Source organism: Sapajus apella, unplaced genomic scaffold, assembly GCF_009761245.1.
Source record: "Sapajus apella isolate SASKATOON/1434 unplaced genomic scaffold, GSC_monkey_1.0 scaffold42, whole genome shotgun sequence".
NCBI lineage: Eukaryota > Metazoa > Chordata > Mammalia > Primates > Cebidae > Sapajus > Sapajus apella.
In genome coordinates, this window is record NW_022436982.1 from 12377913 (window position 1) to 12400237 (window position 22325).

The 22325-nt window shown below is 49.4% G+C and overlaps 1 pseudogene; it reads left to right on the plus strand.

Annotated features, from left to right (window-relative positions):
* The first annotated feature begins 4187 nt into the window (after nt 1-4187).
* Nucleotides 4188-19630, plus strand: LOC116566060 (annotated as a pseudogene).
* Nucleotides 19631-22325: the final 2695 nt, after the last annotated feature.

A 22325-nucleotide genomic window follows, 5' to 3' on the forward strand; every position in this document is an offset into this window, starting at 1 on the left:
GACACCTGGAAAGCGAGGAGCGGGCGGGGCTCCACAGGTGGCTCCTCTGGGCCACTGGGCCGCCCAGTCCCTGTTTTACAGCTGGGGGAATTGAAGCATTGAGGTGAAGGGAGCCCCCTCCCACGTGAGGCCGCCGCCGGGGTCAGGGGTGACTGGGGTGGGCTCAGGGCGAGGAGGGAGACAGTCAAGGACTCAGAGGGGCTGCCCTGCTGGCCGGGCTGGTCAGTCCGGCTAAGGCTGCCTACCTCTCCTCTATGGCTTCTGGGCGGGCTGGTGGCCGGGGCAGCACAATGGCATGGATTTGGTCTAGATGACGGCCCTGCCCCCACACCATCTGGGCCCGAAAAGTGGTTGGCGAGGGTCACAAGTTGTACTAGAGCCACGGGTGCTCCGAGTCCTGGGGGTCCAGGCGGCTGGTGGGGCTGGGTGAGGCCGAGTCCCTGTGGTCCAGGCTGGGTGTGGCACGGAGGGGCGGGCTGGTGCGTGGGGAGAGGCCGTGGGGCCAGGCATGCCATGGCTTTTGCCCATTTTTTAATGGGAGTATTTAGGATTTTTGTTTTCGAATTCTTACGTATTCTGGTTATTAATGCCTTGTTGGATAAATAGTTCGAAAAAATTATCTCTCATTCTGTGGGTTGTCTCTTCATTTTGTTTGTCTATTTGCTTGCTTTCTTGCTTGCTTATATATCTATATCTATACAGTGTATAGATATATTTGTTTGTTTATTCATTTTAGATGGAGTCTCATTCTGCAACCCAGGCTGGAGTGCAGTGGCATGATCTAGGCTTACTGCAACTTTTGCCTCCAGGTTCAAGCAATTCTTCTGCCTCAGCCCTGCCAGCAGCTGGGGATTACCATCTCTGGCTTATTATTTGTATTTTAGTAGAGACAGGGTTTCACTATGTTGACCAGGCTTGTCTAGAACTCTTGACCTCAAGTGAAATACCGGCCTTGGCCTCCCAAAGTGCTGGTATTACAGGCATGAGCTACCACACCTGGTCCACCTTGTTTATTTTTAATTCTAATTAAAAAAAAAAAAATTTTCTGTGCGGAAGCTCTGTAGCTTAATGTAACCCTATTTATCATTTTTGCTTTGGTTGCCTGTGCTTTTTAGGTCTTACTAAACAAATCTTTGCCTAGACCAGTGTTCTAAAAGCATTTCCCCAATGTTTTCTTCTAGTAGTTTAGTTGTTTTCCTTTTTTTTTTTTTTTTTTTTTTTTTGGTTTGAAATGAAGCCTCGCTTTGTCGCCCAGGCTAGAGGGCAGTGGCCGGATCTCAGCTCACTGTCACCTCCATCCCCTGGGTTCAAGCAATTCTCCTGCCTCACTCAGCCTCTCTAGTAGCTGGGATTACAGGCATCTGTTACCACAGCTGGACAATTTTTTTTTTTTTTTTAAGATGGAGTTTCATTCTTGTTTCCCAGGCTGGAGTGCAATGTTGCAATCTCGGCTTGCTGCAACTTCTGCTTCCCGGGTTCAAGTGATTCTCCTGTCCCTGCCTCCCAAGTAGCTGAGTTTACAGGAATGTGCCACCACGCCCGGCTAATTTTTTATATTTTTCTGAGTAGAGATGGGGTTTCTCCATGCTGATCAACCTTGTCTTGAACACCTGACCTCAGGTGATCTGCCTGCCTTGGCCTCCCAAAGTTCTGGGATTACAGGGGTGAGCCACTGCACCCAGCAATTTTTGTATTTTTAGTAGAGACAGGTTTTTTCCATGTTGGCCAGATGGTCTTTAACACCTGAGCTTAGGCAGTCCACCTCTGCCTGGGTTGGGATTACAGTGAGCCACAGTGCCCAGGTTGGAGTGCAGTGGCTTCATCTTGACTCACTGCAACGTCTGCCTCTCAAGCAATTCTCCTGCCTCAGCCTCTCAAGCATCTGGGATTACAGGTGCCTGCCAACGCACCTGGCTAATTTTTTGTATTTTTAATAGAGACAGGGTTTCACCATGTTGGCCAGACTGGTCTCGAACTCCTGACCTCATGATCCACCTGCCTCAGCCTCCCAAAGTGCTGAGATTACAGGGGTGAGCCACCATGCCCAGGCTCCTTGATTTTTATACATGGCGAAGCACAGGGGTCTAGTTTTATTCTTCACCCATAGATATCTCTCATTTTCCCAGCATCAGTTATTCAAGACACCATCTGTTCCCCAAGGTATGTTCTTGGTGCCTTGGTGAAGAACAAGTTGGCTGTAAATGCACAGATTCATTTCTGGGTTCTTTATTGTGTTCCACTGACCCATGAAATCCTTCCTTTTCAATATTATAGTCCACACTTTCCTGTTTCCATCCTGTCAACCTTGCTGTGTTTGGGCCAAGCAGGGCTGGTAGGACCCACAACTTGATGTGCTTCTCTGGGCTGCTCAAGACATCTGCACTCAGGTCCTTGCTCTGCAGGGAGGACCAAATCCCCATCGATGACCCCACAAAAACACTTATAGGGAAACCACAGTGTAAAACAGCTTGAGAGATAGAATCTGTGTCAGATCCAACATTTCCTCACACTCATGATTGCGCGACTGGGACGCCTGAGCAGGAGGAACCAGAAGAATACCCTCTTCACTTGTGTGTCCCAGTCCCCTTTGGGTCACCAAGGTCATAAGACTGGAACAGGGACATCTGGGATGGGGCAGGCTATGGTCAGGGGCAGTGGGGGTGGTGGTGTTAGTGAAAGGTCTGGGGCAGGGCAGAGATCAAGAGGAACAGCATTCCAGCAGGGTTCAGAGACAGATCAGTAGGTCAGCAGAGACAGGAGCAGGTGGCCTGGGACTCAGAGGAGCAGCTGGAGTTGGAGGAGAAGGGCTCTGTTTTCTTTCAGTCTTCCTCTGTTCGGGGCTGCATTAGCACCCCACTGCACCTCGAACCCTGTTTCTCCCCTGCCCTCACTCCCTGAGTCTTAGAACCCCTTCCTTATCCCCAGTACACACCTTCTTTTTGGGGGAGGGGTGGGGAGCAGGTTGGGGTCTCACTCTTGCCGAAGCCAGAGTGCTGTGGCGCAATCTAAGCTCACTGCAACTTCCACCTACCAGGTTCAAGCGACTCTCCTGCCTCAGCCTCCCACGTAGCTGGGATTAGTCGGGCAAACCACCACACCTGGCTAATTTTTCTACTTTTAGTAGAGACAGGATTTTGCCAGGTTGGCCAGGCTGGTCTCCAACTTCTGACATCAGGTGATCCACCCACCTTGGCCTCCCAAAGTGCTGGTAATACAAGTGTGAGCCACCGCACCAGCTACAGCACGCACCTTCTTAAGGACAGTACCTTTCTGTATCCTTTGTGAGGTTCTGACGTCTAATCCTTCCTCACCCAGCTCACTGTCCCTCCCTCCACCCCGTCCCCCATTCTGCCTCACTTTCTCCTTTTCTGATTCTCACCATTTCCCACAATCAGTCCTGGCCTCAGATTCCCACTCTTCAGGTTCCAGTGTTCCTTGGGTCCTCCCTCTCCCCCGATCCTCTCGATTAGGGGTGGGGGTGTGAACTGGAATTAAAACCAGCCTTTATTGGAGTCCTGGGGCTGGATTCTGCATTGTGCTCCGCGGTGTCATTGCACATTGTCATTTCTGCTCTTTCTGCTGCTTCATCCTCTTCAAGCTCTAACCCCGCGAGTGGATGCGGACCCCGCTGGTGGAGGCCGCTGTTTCCCACTACTGCTTCTCCATCTCCATCTCTCCGTCTTCTGCTCCTGGCCTTTCCTGGCTTGGGGCCCCAGCTCCGAGCTCTTGCCCTTTTCCAGGACTCCGACCTGCTCTTCCTCGTCACCCTGGGCAGTGGCCCCAGGCTCCTCCTCCAGCTACAGTGGGCCCGGGTCATTGTGGCAGGACAGTGCAGTTCCCGCCCCAGGGTGACAGTGGCAGGTACAGTGTGCATGGCGCCCCCTGTGGGCTGATGTGGGCGCTGCCTGGAGGTTGCTGAGGTGCCGCCTGGAGGTGCTGTGGCCCTCGGTGGTGCCCAGTGCCCTACCTGGGACTTCCTCGCTGTGGCGCTGGTGCCCACTTCCGGGGCGGCGAGACCGGGTTCCACTTGGTGGAGTCATCTCGCCAGGCACGTTTGCTTCTCCGGAAACTCAACTGTGCCGCCCGGAAGGCTGCTGCTGCCTAGGTAGCCATATTCCCCACGGGGGCTGGACGGGCTCTGGCCTTCGTCCGCTCACCTGTTCCAGCGCCACTGCCTCTCCCTTCCTATGGCGGGAGGAGGTGATGGAGCGACCTCTAGGCACCGAGGGGCCGTGGACTGCCGCGGCTGCCCCAGTAGCGGGCGGGGCAGAGAGAAAGACGTCAGGAAGCAGAGGATCCCCGCTGGCTGCTGCTTTGCCTGCCACAGTGGAGAGCAAGGGGAAGGGAAGAGGCTCTCCTGCCTCCTGCCCTCCCCTAAGAGGCCTGCCCTGACTTTCCCGCCCAGAGCTACACAGTGTTCCTAATTCACACCGAGAGGAAGAAGGGAGTCCAGTCATCTGGAGTGCTATTTGGATACTGGCTTCTCTGCTTTGTGTTGCCAGCTGCCAGTGCCGCCCAGCAGGCCTCCGGAGGGGTAAGTGGGGTATAGGCCACCCCGGAAACCAAAATGCTGGCTCAGGCCTTGGGTCCCATCCTTCCTCCTCCCGTTTCCACATATGACTTATTCTCGATTGAGCGACACACACAAGCCAGTCACTTACACTCTAGAGACACAGAATCCACTCCCACACCTGTAATTACCTGTCATCCCATACTTTACTTATCAACACAATTTCTTGTTGCTTTCACACCCACATCATACACTCTAGTTGCACACGGGGCACACAATAATGCACCAATTCATACATCACACATGCACATGCATGCACGCACACACACACAACCTGGGCAGACACACTCCTGTGTGCACACATCCCCCTACATGCACACCTCCCCTCATGCACGCACCCTCCCCGCGTTTCTACACATCTATATGTACACTCTTATTCTGCACACCAACATTTCTGTTGTCCAGTCTGGGAAGCAGCATTTTCTTTTCTTTTCTTTTTGAGACGGAGTCTCGCCCTGGAGTGCAGTGGCGCAATCTCAGCTCATTGCAACCTCCACCTCCTGGGTTCAAGCAATTCTCCTGCCTCAGTCTCCCGAGTAGCTGGGATTATAGGTGCTTGCCACCACACCCGGCTAATTTTTTGTATTTTTAGTAGAGATGGAGCTTCACCATCTTGGCCAGGATGGTCTTGATCTCTTGACATCGTGATCCACCAGCCTCGGCCTCCCAAAGTGCTGGGATTACAGGTGTATGCCACTGCACATTTTCTTTCTTTTCTTTTCTTTCTTCTCTTTCTTCTTTCTTCTTCTTTTTTTTTTTTTTTAGAGGCTCCCTCTGTTGCCCAGGCTGGAGTGCAGTGGCCTGATCTCAGCTCACTGTAACCTCTGACTCCCTGATTCAAGGGATTCTCCTGCTTCAGCCTCCCTTGTAGCTGGAATTACAGACACGCACCACTACACAAGGCTAATTTTTGTATTTTTGGTAAGACGGGGTTTCACCATGTTGGCCAGGCTGGTCTCAAACTCCTGATCTCAAGTGACCTGCCTGCCTTAGCCTCCCAAAGTGCTGAGAGATTACAGATGTGAATCACGATGCCTGTCTGGAAGCAGCATTTCTATATTAGGAGACTTGATGGGTCATTTTCTCTGTACAGAGAAAAACATGTAATCTAGACCAACTTTTCTCAACCTCAGCTTTAGTAACGTGTGGCCAGATAATTCTTTGTTGGGAGGACAGGTGTGTCCTGTTTGCTGGAGGGTGTGAAACGGCATCCCTGGCTTCCACCCACAGATGCTAGGAGCATACCATCCAATTGCAGTAACTCAAAATGTCTCCTGATATTACCAGGTGTCCCTGGGAGTGGGGAGGACAAAATCGCCCACCTGTTGAGGGGCACTGGCCTCGACAGAGTGCTTAGCCAAGGCTTCGGGGAGAGGGATTATCTTGATACCAATGACCAGGCTGTAGCAGGTTGCAGACATTTTACTTTATTATTTTATTTTTGTGGAGAAAAGGTCATTCTTTGTTGCCCAGGCTGATCTTGAACTCCTGGGTTCGATCAATTCTCTGATCTCAGCCTCCTAAAGTGCTGGGATTATAGGCATGAGCCACCACATCTGGATTCACAGATCATTTCTGGGGTCCAGTGGTTAGTCCATCCTGCCTCTAAAGAAGAAGGTAGAGAAACATCCTGTCCTTAAGGACAAAGTTTTTATTTTTTGTTTGTTTCTTTCATTAATTATTTATTCTGAGACAGAGGCTTGCTCTGTTGCCCAGGCTGGAGTGCAGTGGCATGATCTTGGCTCACTGCAACCTCTACCTCCTGGGTTCAAGCAATTCTTCTGCCTCAGCCTCCCAAGTAGCTGGGATTACAGGCAAGAACCACCACACCCAGCTAATTTTTGTATTTTTAGTAGAGACAGAGTTTCACCATGTTGGCCAGGCTGGTCTCAAATGCCTGACCTCAAATGATCCACCCGCATTGGCCTCCCAAAGTGCTGGGATTACAGGCTTCAGCCAGTGTGTCCAGCCCATGATGGATTCTAACAGGCCATTTTAAAGATGAGGGAAACTAAGGCTAGGAGAGGGGAATGACAGCCTTAGGGCCACACAGCTTGGGAGTATAGACCCCAAGTTCATCTCACGCAAATGCAGAACAAACTTTCTGATAGAAACAGTGGGGAAAACAGTGGCAGTTTAGGGAAGATGGGCCATATTGTCGTTGGAATATCCAATTTTCTATCTGCCAAAACAACAACAACAAAAACCTAGAAGAGGAAAAAATCCGGTAAAGGAATTGTGATTTGAAACTAGGGCTCTGGGCCGAGTGCGGTGGCTCATGCCTGTAATCCCAGCACTTTGGGAGGCCGAGGCAGGTGGATCACAAGGTTAGGAGTTCAAGACCATGCTGGCCAATATGGTGAAACCCTGTCTCTACTAAAAATACAAAAATTTGCTGGGCATGGTGGCCTGTGCCTGTAGTCCCAGCTACTCAGGAGCCTGAGGCAGGAGAATCGATTGAACCAAGGAGGTAGAGGTTGCAGTGAGCTGAGATCATACCACTGCACTCCAGGCTGGGTAACAGAGTAAGACTTGGTCTCAAAAGATAAAAAAATCAACAAAAAAAAACAACTAGGGCTCTCGTTTAAAGCCACAAAAACTCGGTTCACATTAGCTTAAGGAAAAGGGAAGGTCAGAGGGTGTTAATTAGCTCATGTATTTCTTTTCACATCCATGGGATGTCCCAGGCATGACTGATCCAGGCCTGGGACTAGGCAGCATCACCAGGTCTCCACTTCTGCCTGTTGGCTCTGCCATGTTAACTTGATTCTCCAATATTGATGGCAAGAAGAGCCACCAATACCTTCAATACCTTCAGACTTATGTTCTACCATGTAGCAAACCTGGCAGAATCTCCCGATAGCTCCAGCTCTCAAGTACCCAGCATGGGGTGCTATGTGCATTCCTAACCCAATCATGGTAGCCAAGAGACTGGAATGTATTCATTGGCCAGGCCAATGAATGTCACCCACCCAACAGATGAATGGATAAAGAAAATGTGGTATATATATACAATGGAGTACTATGCTGCCATAAAAAAGCATGAAGTCCTTTCATTTTCAGCAACATGGATGGAACTGGGGGTCATTTTGTTAAGTGAAATAAGCCAGGCACAGAAAGATAAACTTTACATGTTCTCACTTATTTGTGGAAGCTAAAAATTAAAATAATTGAACTCATGGACATATAGAGTAGAAGGATGGTTACTAGAGGTTAGGAAGAATAGTGGATGAGGGGAGATGGGGATGGTTAATGGGTACAAAACAATAGAAAGAATGAATAATACCTATTTGATAGCATAACAGGGTGACTATGGTTGGTAATAATTTGATTGTACACTTTAAAAGATGCCGGACACAGTGGCTCATGCCTGTAATTCCAGCACTTTGGGAGGCCGAGGCAGAAGAATCACCTGAGGTCAGGAGTTCAAGACCAGCCTGGGCAACATGGTGAAACCTCACTTCTACTAAAAATACAAAAAAATTAATCAGGCATGGTGGCACACACCTGTAATCTCAGCTACTGAGGAAGGAGACTCACTTGAACCTGGGAGACAGAGGTTACAGTGAGCCAAAATCAAACCACTGCACTCCAGCCTGGGCAACATAGTGAGCCTCCAACTCAAACTAAAAAATGAAATAACTAAAAGAATAAAATAGATTGTTTGTAACAGAAAGGATAAATGATTGAGGGGATGGATACCTCATTTAACCTGATGTGATTATTACGCATTGCAGGCCTGTATCAAGATATCTCATGTCATCTAGAAATATATACATCAGGCTTGTGCAGTGACTCATGCCTATAATCCCAGCACTTTGGGAGGTTGAGGGGGGAGGATCCTCTGAGGTCAGGAGTTTGAGGCCAGCCTGGCCAACATGGTAAAACCCCATCTCTACTAAAAATATAAAAATTAGTCGGGCATTGTTGTGTGTGTCTGTAATCCCAGCTACTCAGGAGGCTGAGGCAGGCGAATTACTTGAACCTGGGAGGCACAGGTTGCAGTGAGCCCAGAGTGAGCTGAGATCATGCCACTGCACACCAGCCTGGATGACAGAGCAAGACTCTGTCTCAAAAAAAAAATACACACACACACACATACACATATACATATATAATACACCTAAAATTAAAACATAAAAAAGTTTATGTATATATACATATGTATACTTATATAAAAATATATACATATATATACAATGTGTGTGTATATATATATATACACCTTAATTTATATATATATACCTGCCTCAGCCTCCTGAGTATATATTTATAACTATGTATAAATATATACATATATACCTAAAATTAAAAAATAAATTTTTTAAATTAAAAAAAAAAGAAAATTCAGGTGTTTATGACCAGATGACAGGCAGCAGATGCAAAAATCATGGTGACATGGCAGCAGCAGCTTTGCCATTTGGACCAGATCTTTTGTGTCCTTGAACAAGGTGCTGCCGCCTCTCTGAGCCTGGGTTTTCCCATGAGTCAAAGGAAGTAAGAAAACCCAAGCTGATGAGACTGTACATGGCAAGAGTCTCCTGCATGTGCTCAGGGCAGAGCCAGTGCTCAATAAAACCAACTCCCATCTCTGCAAACCAGAGAACACTGGTCAACAGGGAGCAGGGTTGAAGACTGTGGTAGAGGTTGGAATGGGGAAAGGATTTCCTTTGTGGCATGAAGAAGAAGGTAAAGTGTTTCTTCATCTCATTGTCTCAGCAGCTGTGGCCAATCATCACGTGGCTAAGGACAAACTCCAGACACAGCCCTGGCCCACCATTTGTACAGACATAATATTATAAATTGGGTATTTGAAAAATAGGACCTGCTGGGTGTGGTGGCTCACGCCTGTAATCCCAACACTTTGGGAGGCCAAGGTGGGCAGATCACTTGAGGTCAGGAGTTTGAGATCAGCCTGGCCAACATGGCGAAACCCCATCTCTACTAAAAATACAAAAAAAAAAAAAAATTAGCCGGGCGTGGTGGTGTACACCTGTAATCCCAACTACTCAGGAAATTGAGGCAGGAGAATCACTTGAACCTGGGAAGGAGAAGTTACAGTGAGCCGAGATCACGCCATTGCACTCCAGCCTGGGCGACAGAGTGAGGCTCCATCTCAAAAAAGAAAAGAAAATGAGGATGACTAGGAATGCCAGCGCTCTGGCTTTCAAATGCTCTTGCCCTAGTCCCCAGCGTGGGCACAGACCCGGCATCAGAAACCTTTTCTCTCCTCTGAGCACCCTCCTCTGCCTCCATGCCTTACCTTCTGCTTTCTCTCCCACAGGGCTTGCAGAGTGACCTGGTCTACCACCAGTCCACCTGTCTGTGCTTGTCTTTAGTGGTGGCACAGTTTGTGCTGTCCTGTCTTGCAGATCAACCTTCCTTCTAACCTAAAGACCCTCAGCAGTCTGTAAGTCACCAAGTTCTAACCTCATTACTGTTCCACTTTGAGGTCTCAGTCCCCCTTATGTGACCAAAAGTCTAATTTTTTATTTATTTGGCCATTCAGCAAAATGTGAATTGCATTTCTACTTGAGGCCACCATTAGCAGACTTCTTCTGTATGGGGCAAGAGACTCTGTGAGCCATACAGTGATCTCTGTGGCAACTCCTCAACTCTGCCACTGAATACAAAAGCAGAATATGTCAACAAATTGCATGGCTGTGTTGCAATAAAACTTTATTTGCAGCAACAGGCAGTAGGCCAGATTTGGTCATAGTTTACGGACCCCCCTCTATGCCCCAGCAAAGGCTTAAGGACCTATGGTGAACAAGCAGATAGATTTCCTGTTCTTATGTAGCTAGTGGTCAAGTAGGGGAACCAGACATTACTCACATAATTAAATATGTTGAAAATTGGCTGGGCACAGTGGCTCATGTGCCCAGAATCCCAACACTTAGGAGGCCAAGGCAGGTGGATCACCTGAGGTCAAGAGTTCAGGACCAGCCTGGCCAACATGGTAAAACCCTGTCTCTACTAAAATTAGAAAAGTTAGTCGGGCATGATGGCACATGCCTATAATCCCAGCTACTCGGGAGGCTGACGCAGGAAAATCACTTGAACCCTGGAGGTGGAGGTGGAGTGAGCTGAGATTACACCATTACACTCCAGCCTGGGTAACAAAGAGCAAAACTCCATTTCAAAAAAAAAGGAAAAGAAAAGAAAAAAAATATCCCTGGGGTAACTGCTCTGTAGGAGAAGTTCATGAGAGTTTTACAACAGGTAACACTGAAGCAATCTGTGAAATCAAGAAATAATTCTTTTGAGGAAGAGACTGATCTGACATCATATAAACAGATGTTCAGATGGACCGGGTGCAGTGGAGCATGGCTCTAATCTCAACACTTTGGGAGGCTGAGGAAGGAGGATTTCTAGATCAGACTAGGTAATGTAGTCAGACCCCATCTCTACAAAAAGTTTTTTAAAAAAATCACCAAATGTGGTGGTGCACGCCTGTAGTCCCACTACAGAGTAGCTCTGTGGAGTCCCATAGGGTAGCTCTGTGGAGGCTGAGGCAGGAGGATTGCTTGAGTCTCAGAGGTAAAGGCTGCGGTGAGCTGTGATCGCACCACTGCACTCCAGCCTGGGTAACAGAGCAAGACCCTGTCTCAAATAAAAAATTGCTCAAATGCTTAAGAAATATAGTTAAAACTATCATAGGAATCTTTCTTCGCCTACCAGAGTGGCAACAAAATTTAAAAATTGATAAGCTGTGATGGCAAATATGTGGTGAAATGGGCACCATCATGCCTTACTGGTAAAGAGTACAGACTGGTGTAATCTCCCTGGAGCACCTGACAAAATCACAGGACAGGTCTCTCTCCACAGCATTTGCTGAGGGATATTGTCAATGATCTCATTGTCTTCATTATGCAGGGTCCCTGCTTTGAGAAGCAAAGCAAGGTTTTGGTTTCAGTATAATCATAGTTGTTCTTCCCAGCCACGGTTACTTCTTACCTTGTGGACATTGTCAGTCCTGTGGCCCAATCCCTTTTTGCCCTGCCTGCTGGGAAGCACCAAGCTCATTGGTGTGCACCTCTGGGAAGGAGACAGGGCACCATGACATGTACTTTCAGTACTAAATACAGTCAGGGCTGGGGGCAGTGATTCACGCCTGTAATCCCAGCACTTTGGGAAGCCAAGGTGGGCAAATCACTTGAGGTCAGGAGTTTGAGACCAGCCTGGCCAACATAGTGAAGCCCTGTCTCTACTAAAAATACAAAAAAATTAGCTAGGTGTGGTGGCGTACATCTGTAATCCCAGCTCTTTGGAAGGCCGAGACAGGAGAATGGCTTGAACCTGGGAGGCAGAGGTAGCAGTGAGCTGAGATCACACCACTGTACTCCAGCCTGGGTGACAGAGCAAAACCCTGTCTCAAAAAAAAAAAAAAAAAAAAAAAACAGTCAGTTTATCCTGTCTTCCTGCCCTTCCCACATACTCACCATGGGATGTGAGACCAAGGTTTCTGCCTTCTCCACTTTTGTCTGTTACAGAACCCCTGTCCAGAGGTGGGGGCATCCTTCCCCCTCCAGAGCCTTGTTCTGGTGGGTTTCTGGGTAAGTAAAGTCACAGGGAAGGGTTGGGGGGTGCCGCACCCACCTGCATTTGCTACACTAATTCCCACCCATGGCCCTTCCCCTACAAGATCCCCCCCCCATGCTCACAAAGGCCAGCCAGGCTTTCTCCATCCCAGCCTCGTTGCTTTCTTCTTTTCTTCTTCATGTTCGGTGTCCACCATCTGCATCCTGTTCCCGCTCACTTGCTGGAGTGAGATCTGGATTCGAATCCTACCTCTGCCTCTTAGCAGGCCATGTCACAAACCCCCAGAGTCTCAGTTTTCCCTTCTGTAAAATGAGGATGACTCAACCTTTATGAGTAGGAAAGTGCTTAGTGCTGGCACACAGCAGGTGCTTAATAGTAACAGAATTGTCTCCACTACTTGGCTTCAGTCATTCCACCAGCATTTAATAAGCACCTACTATATGCTAAGCACCGGGGACGAGGAGTTAAAGGAGCAAGTGTCTACTTCCTGGAGGTTTCCAGGCAAGGAGAAACCAGCTGCCTCTCTGTGGCCAGCTCAGCAGGCACCTGAGGCTGTGCCCTCTCCTGACCACACCGCATTCAGACCTCAGAAGCACTGGACATGTGGAGTTGAATACTGGCCCTACCACTTCCTAGCTGTGTAGCTTTGGGCAAGTTACTTAACCTCTCTATGCCTCAGTCTCCATTCCTTCAAAATGGAATCAATAATAGCATTTACCTCATAGGGTTGTGAAAATTAAATAAGATAAGGACTGTAAAGCACTTAGAACAGGACCTGGCACATAATGAGTGTAAGTGGTTATTATTTTCTTTTTATTTTTTTATTTTTAAATTTTCTTTTGAGATGGATTTTTGCTTTTGTTGCCCAGGCTGGAATGCAACGGCGTGATCTCAGCTCACTGCAACCTCCACCTCCCAGGTTCAAGCAATTCTCCTGCTTCAGCCTCCTAAGTAGCTGGGATTATGGGCATGCACCACCACACTCGGCTAATTTTGTATTTTTAGTAGAGGGGGGTTTCTCCGTGTTGGTCAGGCTGGTCTCAAACTCCCAACCTCAAGTGACCTACCTGCGTTGGTTTCCCAAAGTGCTGGGATTACAGGTGTGAGCCACCACACCCAGCGTATTCTTATTCTTTTTCTTTTTCTTTCTTTTTTTGAAACAGTATCACTCTTGTTACCCATGCTGCAGTGCAATGGCACAATCTTGGCTCACTGCAACCTCCACCTCCTGGATTCAAGCGATTCTCCTGCCTCAGCCTCCCAAGTAGCTGGGATTACAGGTACGTGCCACCACACCCAGCTAACTTTTATAGTTTTTTGTAAGGCAGGGTTTCACCTTTTTGGCCAGGTTGGTCTTGAACTCCTGACCTCAGGTGATCTGCCTGCCTTGGCCTCTCAAAGTGCTGGGATTACAGGTGTGAGCCACTGTGCCTGACTCACCCTCTACTTTTCAATGACTGTATAGCAGTGGCAGAATTCAGTCCACAGGGGCTCTGGAATGAGCCTCTGCCAACTCCTGGCATCCCCAACCAACATGAAAATTACAGGTCACCCAACACTAGAATTAAAAGGTAGAAACATTCTCAAGAACGGTTTGAGAATCCTCCCATCAACAACTGACAGAAAGAAAAGGGAAGGATGGGGTTATATAAAGACCAGGCTCAGTCAGCTTCTGAGCCAACTGACTGCACCCAGAGAGAACTTTGGTTTTCTGTCTGAAATATTTTCAATCACTGGGTGAAGGGAGAGGGCGTCCTCCTGAGAGGTCACACAACAGCCACCTGCTGGTCAGGTCAGCTTCACAAGGTATGTTTGGTGCACATGGGGCTTTATGGCTGTTTGCATTGTTTTGTTTTTTAATAAGTCGCCAATATTTAAAAATTTGGAGAGATCACATAAAAATCTGGAATCCAAGGCTGGGTGCACTGGCTCACACCTGAAATCTCAGCACTTCGGGAGGCTGAGGCAAGCAAATCACATGAGGTCAGGAGTTCGAGACCAGCCTGGCCAACATGGTGAAACCTCGTCTCTACTAAAAATACAAAAATTAGCTGGGCGTGGTGGCAAATGCCTGTAATCCCAGCTACTAGAGAGGCTGAGGCAGGAGAATCACTTGAACTGGGAGGTGGAGGTTGCAATGAGCCAAGATCATGCCACTGCACTCTAGCCTGGGCGACAGAGTGAGACTCTGTCTCAAAAAATAAATACAAATACGAATAAATAAAAATCTGGAATTCTGGTCTCTCTTAAAGTAGATCTGGCAACAGTAGGCCACATCTTCATAAGGCAGTAGGAGACTGGATTCGGGTAGAGTCTACAGCATTTGACAAGGTGTGCAGATTTCAGTTAGCCACAGTCCCCACCTCTTTATTTCCCTCCCTTCCTCCCTCCTCCCTCCTCCCTCCCTCTCTTCCTTTCATCCTTCCTTCCTTAATTCCTCCCTCCTTTCCTTCTCTCTGCTTCTGTCACCCAGGCTGGAGTGCTGTGGCACCATCTTGCCTCATTGCAAGCTCCACCTCCCAGGTTCAAATGATTCTCCTTCCTTAGCCTCCTAAGTAGCTAGGACCACAAGCACCCGCCACCAGGTCCAGCTAATTTTTGTATTTTTTATTACAGGCTGGGTTTCTCCATGTTGCTCAGGTTACCAGGCTGGTCTTCAACTCCTGACCTAAGGTTATCTGCCCACCTTGGCCTCTCAAAGTGCTGGGATTACAGGTGTGAGCCACCGCACCCGGCCACCACTCCCTTTTGTATCCCCCAACTCATACCTTGCCCATGCCAGTCATGCATACCCCCTGCCTTGCACCATGGTCATTTGTGAGTCCTGCACTAAATGGCCTTCAGTCCATAGACCAGACATCAGACAGCAATCTGGACCTCTTCCTTGATGGGAGGTGAGACCTCTAGGAGAGGAAAATGCCTGCTATGGAGCCTGCAGGCTGAACACAGTGACTCTCTGGGCAAACAGCTAGAACAGAAGTGAGCAAAATCTCTAGCCAGAAAGAAAACTTCATGGTCAACTCTTCCCTGACCCCATTTTACAGATGGAAACACTAAGGCTCAGATGAGAGGAGACAGAGCAGGCATTGGAACCATAGTCTCCTGGCTCCAAAGCCAAGTTCTGTCCACCCAGCCAGGCTCTTTCCTTCCTTCCATAAATGCTTGTAACCGTATGTGCTGGGCATTCTTCTTAGGCCCTTCTACACATATCACTCAGTCTGCTTTTCCCATTCGTTTGACAAGTGTTTATTGAGCTCCTACTGTGTGCAGGAGCTGGACTCGATACTAGGGACATCTTGGTAAAAAACTCAGGCAAAGTCTACCCACCTGGGGTTCTAACAAGACAAAGGGAGGGTTGGCGCCATGGGCAAGGCTGTGAAGGCAATGAATGAAATGGTGGTGTCAGACAGGAAGGGTGGTCAGGGATGCTCTCTGCATGGAAGGGGCATTTTCTTGGCTTTGAGACCCAAATGCCAAAATACCTGTGAGCAGCAGGCCATGCCCACTCAGTAACAGAGCTGAGCCACACCCCTCCGTAGATGCCAAACCAAACACCAGATCAGGCCAGCAATGAGGGACAAAGACCATAGCCTGCAAGGGTCTTGCCACCCGAGCTCACAAGGGGATTTTTGTTATGCTTCCTTTATTATTATTACGGTGGGGTTGGGGGTCCTTAGTGCACAAGAAACACTCTAGGAACCATAAGTCAAGATCAAGGCTGCAATCCCTGCTCTGCCCTTGCTGTGTGACCTCGGGCTGCTATCGCCACCTCTCAGAACCTCAGCTTCCTTCCCCTTCTGTAAAATGGAGAGTCTAATGATACCCACCTGGCAAGGGGGTTCAGGGAAGTCAGTGAGCTCCTTCGTGTAAGGAGCTGATGTCTGCTCGTGGCCCCGGGTCAGAGATTTGTAATGGGGATTGAAATGACTGATAAGTGGCCAGGCATGTTGGCTAACACCCTTAATCCCAGCACTTTGGGAGGCCAAGGCAGGTGGAACACCTGAGGTCAGGAGCCTAAGATTAGCCTGGCCAACGTGGTGAAACCCCATCACTACTAAAAAGACAAAAATTAGTCGGGCATGGGGGTGTGTCCCAGCTACTTGGGAGGCTGAGGCAGAGGGATCACTGGAACTTGAGAGATGGAGGTTGCAGTGAGCTTAGATCATGCCACTGCACTCCAGCCTGAGCAACAAGACTGAAACTTTGTCTCAAAAGAGCAAGCAAGCAAGCAATTACTGATAACCTTACAGATTGCCAGAGGTACACAAGGGACTCAGAGGGGGACCACACCCATCCTTTCACACACACACAGGAGAGCAACCTACCTACCCAAGACCACACAGGCACCGGCTGTCGGCAACTGCATCACCCCAGCCTCTCCATTATGGCCCAGGCCTTCTGACCTGCCCTGGAAGGGCCCTTGGGCCTCCCGCTACCACCTCTTCCCTGTTCCTCAGTTTAGCTCTTCTCTGTGGCCACTGGTTATGGCCAAAGGCTAGGGATCTTATGAGTTTGAGGCAGCCTGAGCATCTGTCTGTGCTTTCACCCAGAGCCAGAGCACCAGGTCCCATGCATATCAGCTGTGATTCGCTACCGGTTCAAAACCACCTAAAGGCTGGCTGGTTGTGCATGTGGAAGAGGGGGTGCCGTTCTTCCCTCAGGTTAGCAACATGATAGATTAAAAAGCACACGGGAGGCTGAGCAGTGGCTCAGGCCTGTAATTTCAGCACTTTGGGAGGCTGAGGCTGGTGGGTCACCTGAGGTAGGACTTGAAAACCAGCCTGACCCACACGGTGAAACCCCATCTACTAAACATACAAAAATTAGCTGGGCGTGGTGGCATTTGCCTGTAATCCCAGCTACTCGGGAGGCTGAGGTGAGAGAATCACTTGAACCCAGGAAGCAGAGGTTGCAGTGAGCCGAGATCACACCACTCCACTGCAGCCTGGGTGACAGAGTGAGACTTCGTCTCAAAAAAAAAGAAAAGTGCATGGGCTCTGGAGGCAGAGAGACGGAATAGAATCCCAGCTTTTACTTCTCAGCTGTGTGCCCTTGGAAAAGTGCACTTCTCTGAGCTTCAGTTTTCTCATCTGTGAAATGGGAACAACATTTGGCTTGCCAGGGGTCTTAGGATGACTGGGAAGTGTCTGGCACGTAATAGGTGCTCAACGTGTGTGCTTTCCCATGGCCATCTAAGAGTCCTCAGGGCTGCCCTCCTGCCCTTCCCCCACAACTCCTGTGCCTGCCTCTTAAATGGGTACTCAGTGTGATAAGAAGGCACAGGTGAGGGAGCCAGGCTGGATCCACACCCACCCACGCCCATTGTTAGGAAAACAAGCTTTTAATGCCTGGCGCTGCTGCTGGTGGCTGAGAGTATAAAATGGGACCCAGAGCCAGCCTCCCCCTTCCTCTAAGGCACACCAAGGCAATAGTGTTTAAAAGGAAAGGAGGCAGTGCCATGGAGGCTCCAGAGACTGAGCCGTTCCTATGGCAAGAGGGGAGGCAGTGGGGCCCACTGCTGGGGACCATCTGGCAGCTGTTGCATGCTACCTTCCTCCTGGGACCCACAGCCTCTTCATCAGTGATGTCTTCAGGTTCACTGTCCCCAAGCTGCTTAGGTGAGTCCAGACTTCGGGAGCTCTGCTAAGGCTGGTGGTCTCTTAATGGCATCCCTCCAGAGTCGGAGGGCTTCAGCTTTTATGCCTCTGCCTATAGATCTCATGCTCAGGACGCTGGAGGGTGGGTGAGAAGGATACTGAAAAAGGAAAATGATTAATGAGAAAGTGACTGTGCCCCAGAAGGGCAAATAAGCAAGCTCTCACATGACTGCATCAATTAGCTTTTGTTGTAAAATGCCCCAAAAGTGAGTGGCTTAAAATTATAAGCATTCATTTATTTAGTTCATGGTAATGGGGGTCAGTAACGTGGACTGGGCTCAGATGGGTGGTTCTTCTTTTCTTGGCTGGGTTTTCTCATGTGCCTGCAGTTGTGTGTCTGAAGCTGGGATGGCTTTCTGTTCCATGTGGGTTCCTATCCTCCAAAAAGCTAGCTCAGACTTGCTCATGTGGCTGCTTGGGAGGCTTCTAAGCAATAGGCCAAAAGCCACATTTTCTCTTGAGGCTCACAGCTGGCACAGCTTTACCTCCACTCTACTCTGTTGGTCAAAGGTGGTTTTGTGGCCAGCCCAGATTCAAGCGGTGTCTACTCAGCGGCTGTAACAGAGCATCACAGATGACTGAGTAGCTTCAACAACAGAAATGATTTTTCTCATGATTCTGGAAGCTGGAAGTTCCAGGTCATGTATCCGCAAGTTGATTCCATCTGAGGCCTCTGCCTTTGGCGTTCAGTTGGCTGTCGCCTCCCTGGGTCCTCATATGGTCTTTCCTCTGTGTGTGCCCTGGTGTCTCCCTGTGTGTCTACATTTTCTCCTCTTATAAGGACCCCAGTCAGACTGGATGAGGACCCAGCCTAAGGACCTCATTTTAACTTTATTGCCTCTTTAAAGGCCCTATTTCCAAATACAGTTACATTCAGAGATACCGGGGGTTGGGGCTTCGACATACGAATTTTGTGAGGACACAATTTAGCCCATAACAAAGCAGGAGAAAAACACCATCTCTTGATTTTGAGGAGCTGCAGTCAGATTGCAAAGAAGCATGGACAGTGGGGGAAATAACCAAGATCATGATTGTGTAAAAGTCAACCACGCCGACCGATCCTCCACACCTGGCCTAGTTTGGGCAAAGGCAACACACATGGGCACCTCCTCTCACCAGCTGTACCTTCTCTCTCCTTCCCCTGCAGGCCTTTTCCTGGAGTTTATTGGTGATCTCAAGCCTCCGGCCTGGAAGGACTGCCTCCTCGCGGTGCTGATGTTTCTCTCGGCCTGCCTGCAAACGCTGTTGAAGCAGCAGAACATGTACCGGCTCAAGGTGCTGCAGATGAGGCTGCAGTCGGTCATCACTGGCCGGTGTACAGAAAGGTGAGCCCCGGGGGACAAGTGCAGGTCTTCCCAGCAGGGAAAAGGAACATAACTGAACCGGTTGGTAGTAATGCTATCAGCAGCTGAGAACGCTTTCAGTCCTTACTTATTAGAGTCACTCACGATATATTCTCACTTCCTTTGTTATTTCTCTTTATTTGTATGTATTTATTTTTTTGAGACAGAGTCTCTATCCACCGTGACCTCCCATAGTGCTGGGATTACAGGCATGAGCCACCTCGCCCGGCCTCCCTTCCTTCTTAAGTCTGAGTCATATTCTGCTGTGCAGATGGATCACACTGTGTTTATCTTTTCATCTGACGGTGGACCCGTCAGTTGATTTTGCCTTTTGGCTGTTGTGAGTCACGCCGCTGTGAGCACACGTGTGTTAATAGCTCCCAGAGTTCCTGCTTTCTATTCTTTTGGGATGGATGGCAGTGGCTTTGGTAGAGCAAATGGCAATGCTGTGTGTAAGTGTTTTGAGGGACCACCATTTGTAAAGCGTTTTGTCGTCGTCGTCGTCGTCGTCGTTGTAGTTGTTGTTGAGATGGAGTCTCACTGTGTCACCCAGGCTGGAGTGCAGTGGCATGACCTCACCTCACTGCAACCTCCTCCTCCCACGTTCAAGCCATTCTCATGTCTCGGCCTCCTGAGTAGCTGAGATTATAGGCACTGGACACCACACCTGGCTCATTTTTGTATTTTTAGTAGAGACAGGGTTTCACCATGTTGGACAAGCTGGTCTCGAACTCCTGGCCTCAGGTGATCCACCCACTTTGACCTCCCAGAGTGCTGGGATTACAGTTGTGAGCCACGTCACCTGGCTCTTGTAAAGTGTTTTAATCATCCTGTTTTACTGTTCTTCAGCTGGGGTTGTGATCTCAGCCCTGCTTCTCTCTGCTCCTGTTAAGGGACTTCCCGTAGGCAGCCCAGTCCCCGCCTCTGTCCAGGAGACAGCATGCCTGGAAGTGAAGTTGGGTCGGTCCTGCCTCGGTGCTGCTTCTGTTTTAGGTAAATATCCTGTGGGGTCAGGAGAGAAAATCCCAAGTGCACCTGTGGAACACCATGGGCATCCCATAACTCAGGACTGTGGGAGAGATGGGGTGTTGGAGGAAAGGTAAACCTGGAAGCCAGTTAGCCCCACTCTGTCCCTTGACCCGGCTTTTTTTTTTTTTTGAGTTGGAGTCTTGCTCTGTCACCCAGGCCTGGAGTGCAGTGATGCAATCTTGGCTCACTGCAACCTCCACCTCCCAGGTTCAAGAGATTCTCCTGCTTCATCCACTTGAGTAGCTGGGACCACAGTTGAGTGCTACCACACCTGGCTAATTTTGGTATTTTTAGTAGAGCTGGGGTTTCACCATGTTGGCCAGGCTGGTCTCCAACTCCTGACCCTAGGCCATCCACCCACCTTGGCCTCCCAAAGTGCTGGCATTCAAGGTGTGAGCCACTGCGCTCGGCCAAGCCCTGCTCCGTTCTAATCCCACTGCCTGTGAAAGGCTTCTGTTAGCTCACAGAAAAAATGGCCCCAGTATGACGGCTCCCACTCACTTGCTCCCAGAGTTCTGGGGACACACAGTGAGGAGTGATTGTTTTTCTCACTCATCTGGATGTGATCAGCCTGGTCAAAGAAGTTTGCTGTTGCTGACTTGCAGCTGGTTAGGCCTCTGCGCTGTGGAAATTGCCACCACTAAATCCTTATGCCTCAGTTTACTCAGCTAACTCAGATCTCCTGTCCTGCCTCAGGCTGGGTTAGGCTCCTCCCCGTCATGCCATGCAGGAATCTCTCATGTGATACTTACTTACTCACTTGATTGATTGATTGATTGATTGAGATGCGATCTTACTCTATCACCCAGGCTGGAGTGCAGTGGCACAATCTCAGCTCACTGCAACCTCTGCCTCCCGGGTTCAAGTGATTCTCCTACCTCAACCTATTTCGTAGCTGAGATTACAGGCACATGCCACCACGGCCTGCTAATTTTTTATTTTTAGTAGAGACGGGGTTTCTTCATGTTGGTCAGGTGGGTCCCAAACTCTTGACCTTGTGATCCACCTGTCTCAGCCTCCCAAAGTGCTGGGATTACAGGCTCACACGCACCTGACCCGTGTGACACTTTAATGAAGTAAGGTGTGTAGGTGACGGCTGCCTGATCATCTTCCCACCACGGGGCAGGGCTAGGGGCTGTGTTGTCTGGAAATTCCTCAGCTCTTTATGCTGGTAAGGGAAGAAGGAAGAGGGAGCCCTCGGGGGACATGGGGCGAGGTTTGGTGGGGACATAGCCCACCAGATTGTACTTAGAGTTCCCATGTAACTTGTAACCGCTCTCATAGAAGGTGGCCTAGAACCTCAGGGAGTGGGGGTTGCTCATTATCACCTAGGGGTCGGGGGAAGAGAAGCTGAGGCTGCACAGAGCCAGCAGGCAGGGCAGGGGAACCAGGGCCGGGTGCGGTGGCTCACGCCTGTAATTCCAGCAGTTTGGGAGGCTGAGGCAGGTGGACCACTTGAGGTCAGGAGTTTGAGACCAGCTGGCCAACTTGGTGAAACCCCGTCTCTACTAAAAATACAAAATTAGCCAGGCCTGCTAGTGCATGCCTGTAATCCCGGCTACTCAGGAGGGTGATGCAGGAGAATCGCTTGAATATGGGACACTGAGGTTGCAGTGAGCCGAGGTCATGCCATTGCACTCCAGACTGGGCAACAAGAGCGAAACTCCGTCTCAAAGGAAAGAAAAAAGAAAACGAACTTGCTCTGCCAGTGTGGCTGCAGGTGCAACCCCTGATGTGTCCCCCCTGCCTTGCTCCTGCTCCAACATCACCCATAACCCCCAGCTGTGGATTTGAAGTCCTGCTGTTCAGACAGCATGGATTTGCAGAGCTGCCAGCCTGGTGTCTGTCCTGCAGCAGGAGACACAGAGGAGGGAGCCCTGGGTTTGAGCCAAAGGCAGCCTGTGGTGTCCCCCTGCAGGCCCTGGTCCACTTGTGTTTTGTGACACTCCCCCATGTCCTCACACAAGCCACTCCCATTTTCAGCATGATTACAGATGCTCCTTGACTCATGACGGGGTCATGTCCCCATAAATCTATCATAAATTGTTAATAGCAGCCAAGTGCAGCAGCTCACATCTGTAATCCCAGCAGTTTGGGAGGTCAATGTGGGAAGATTGCTTGATCCCAGGAGTTCAAGACCAGCCTGGGCAACACAGAGAGATCCTGTTTCTGGGAAAAAAAAAA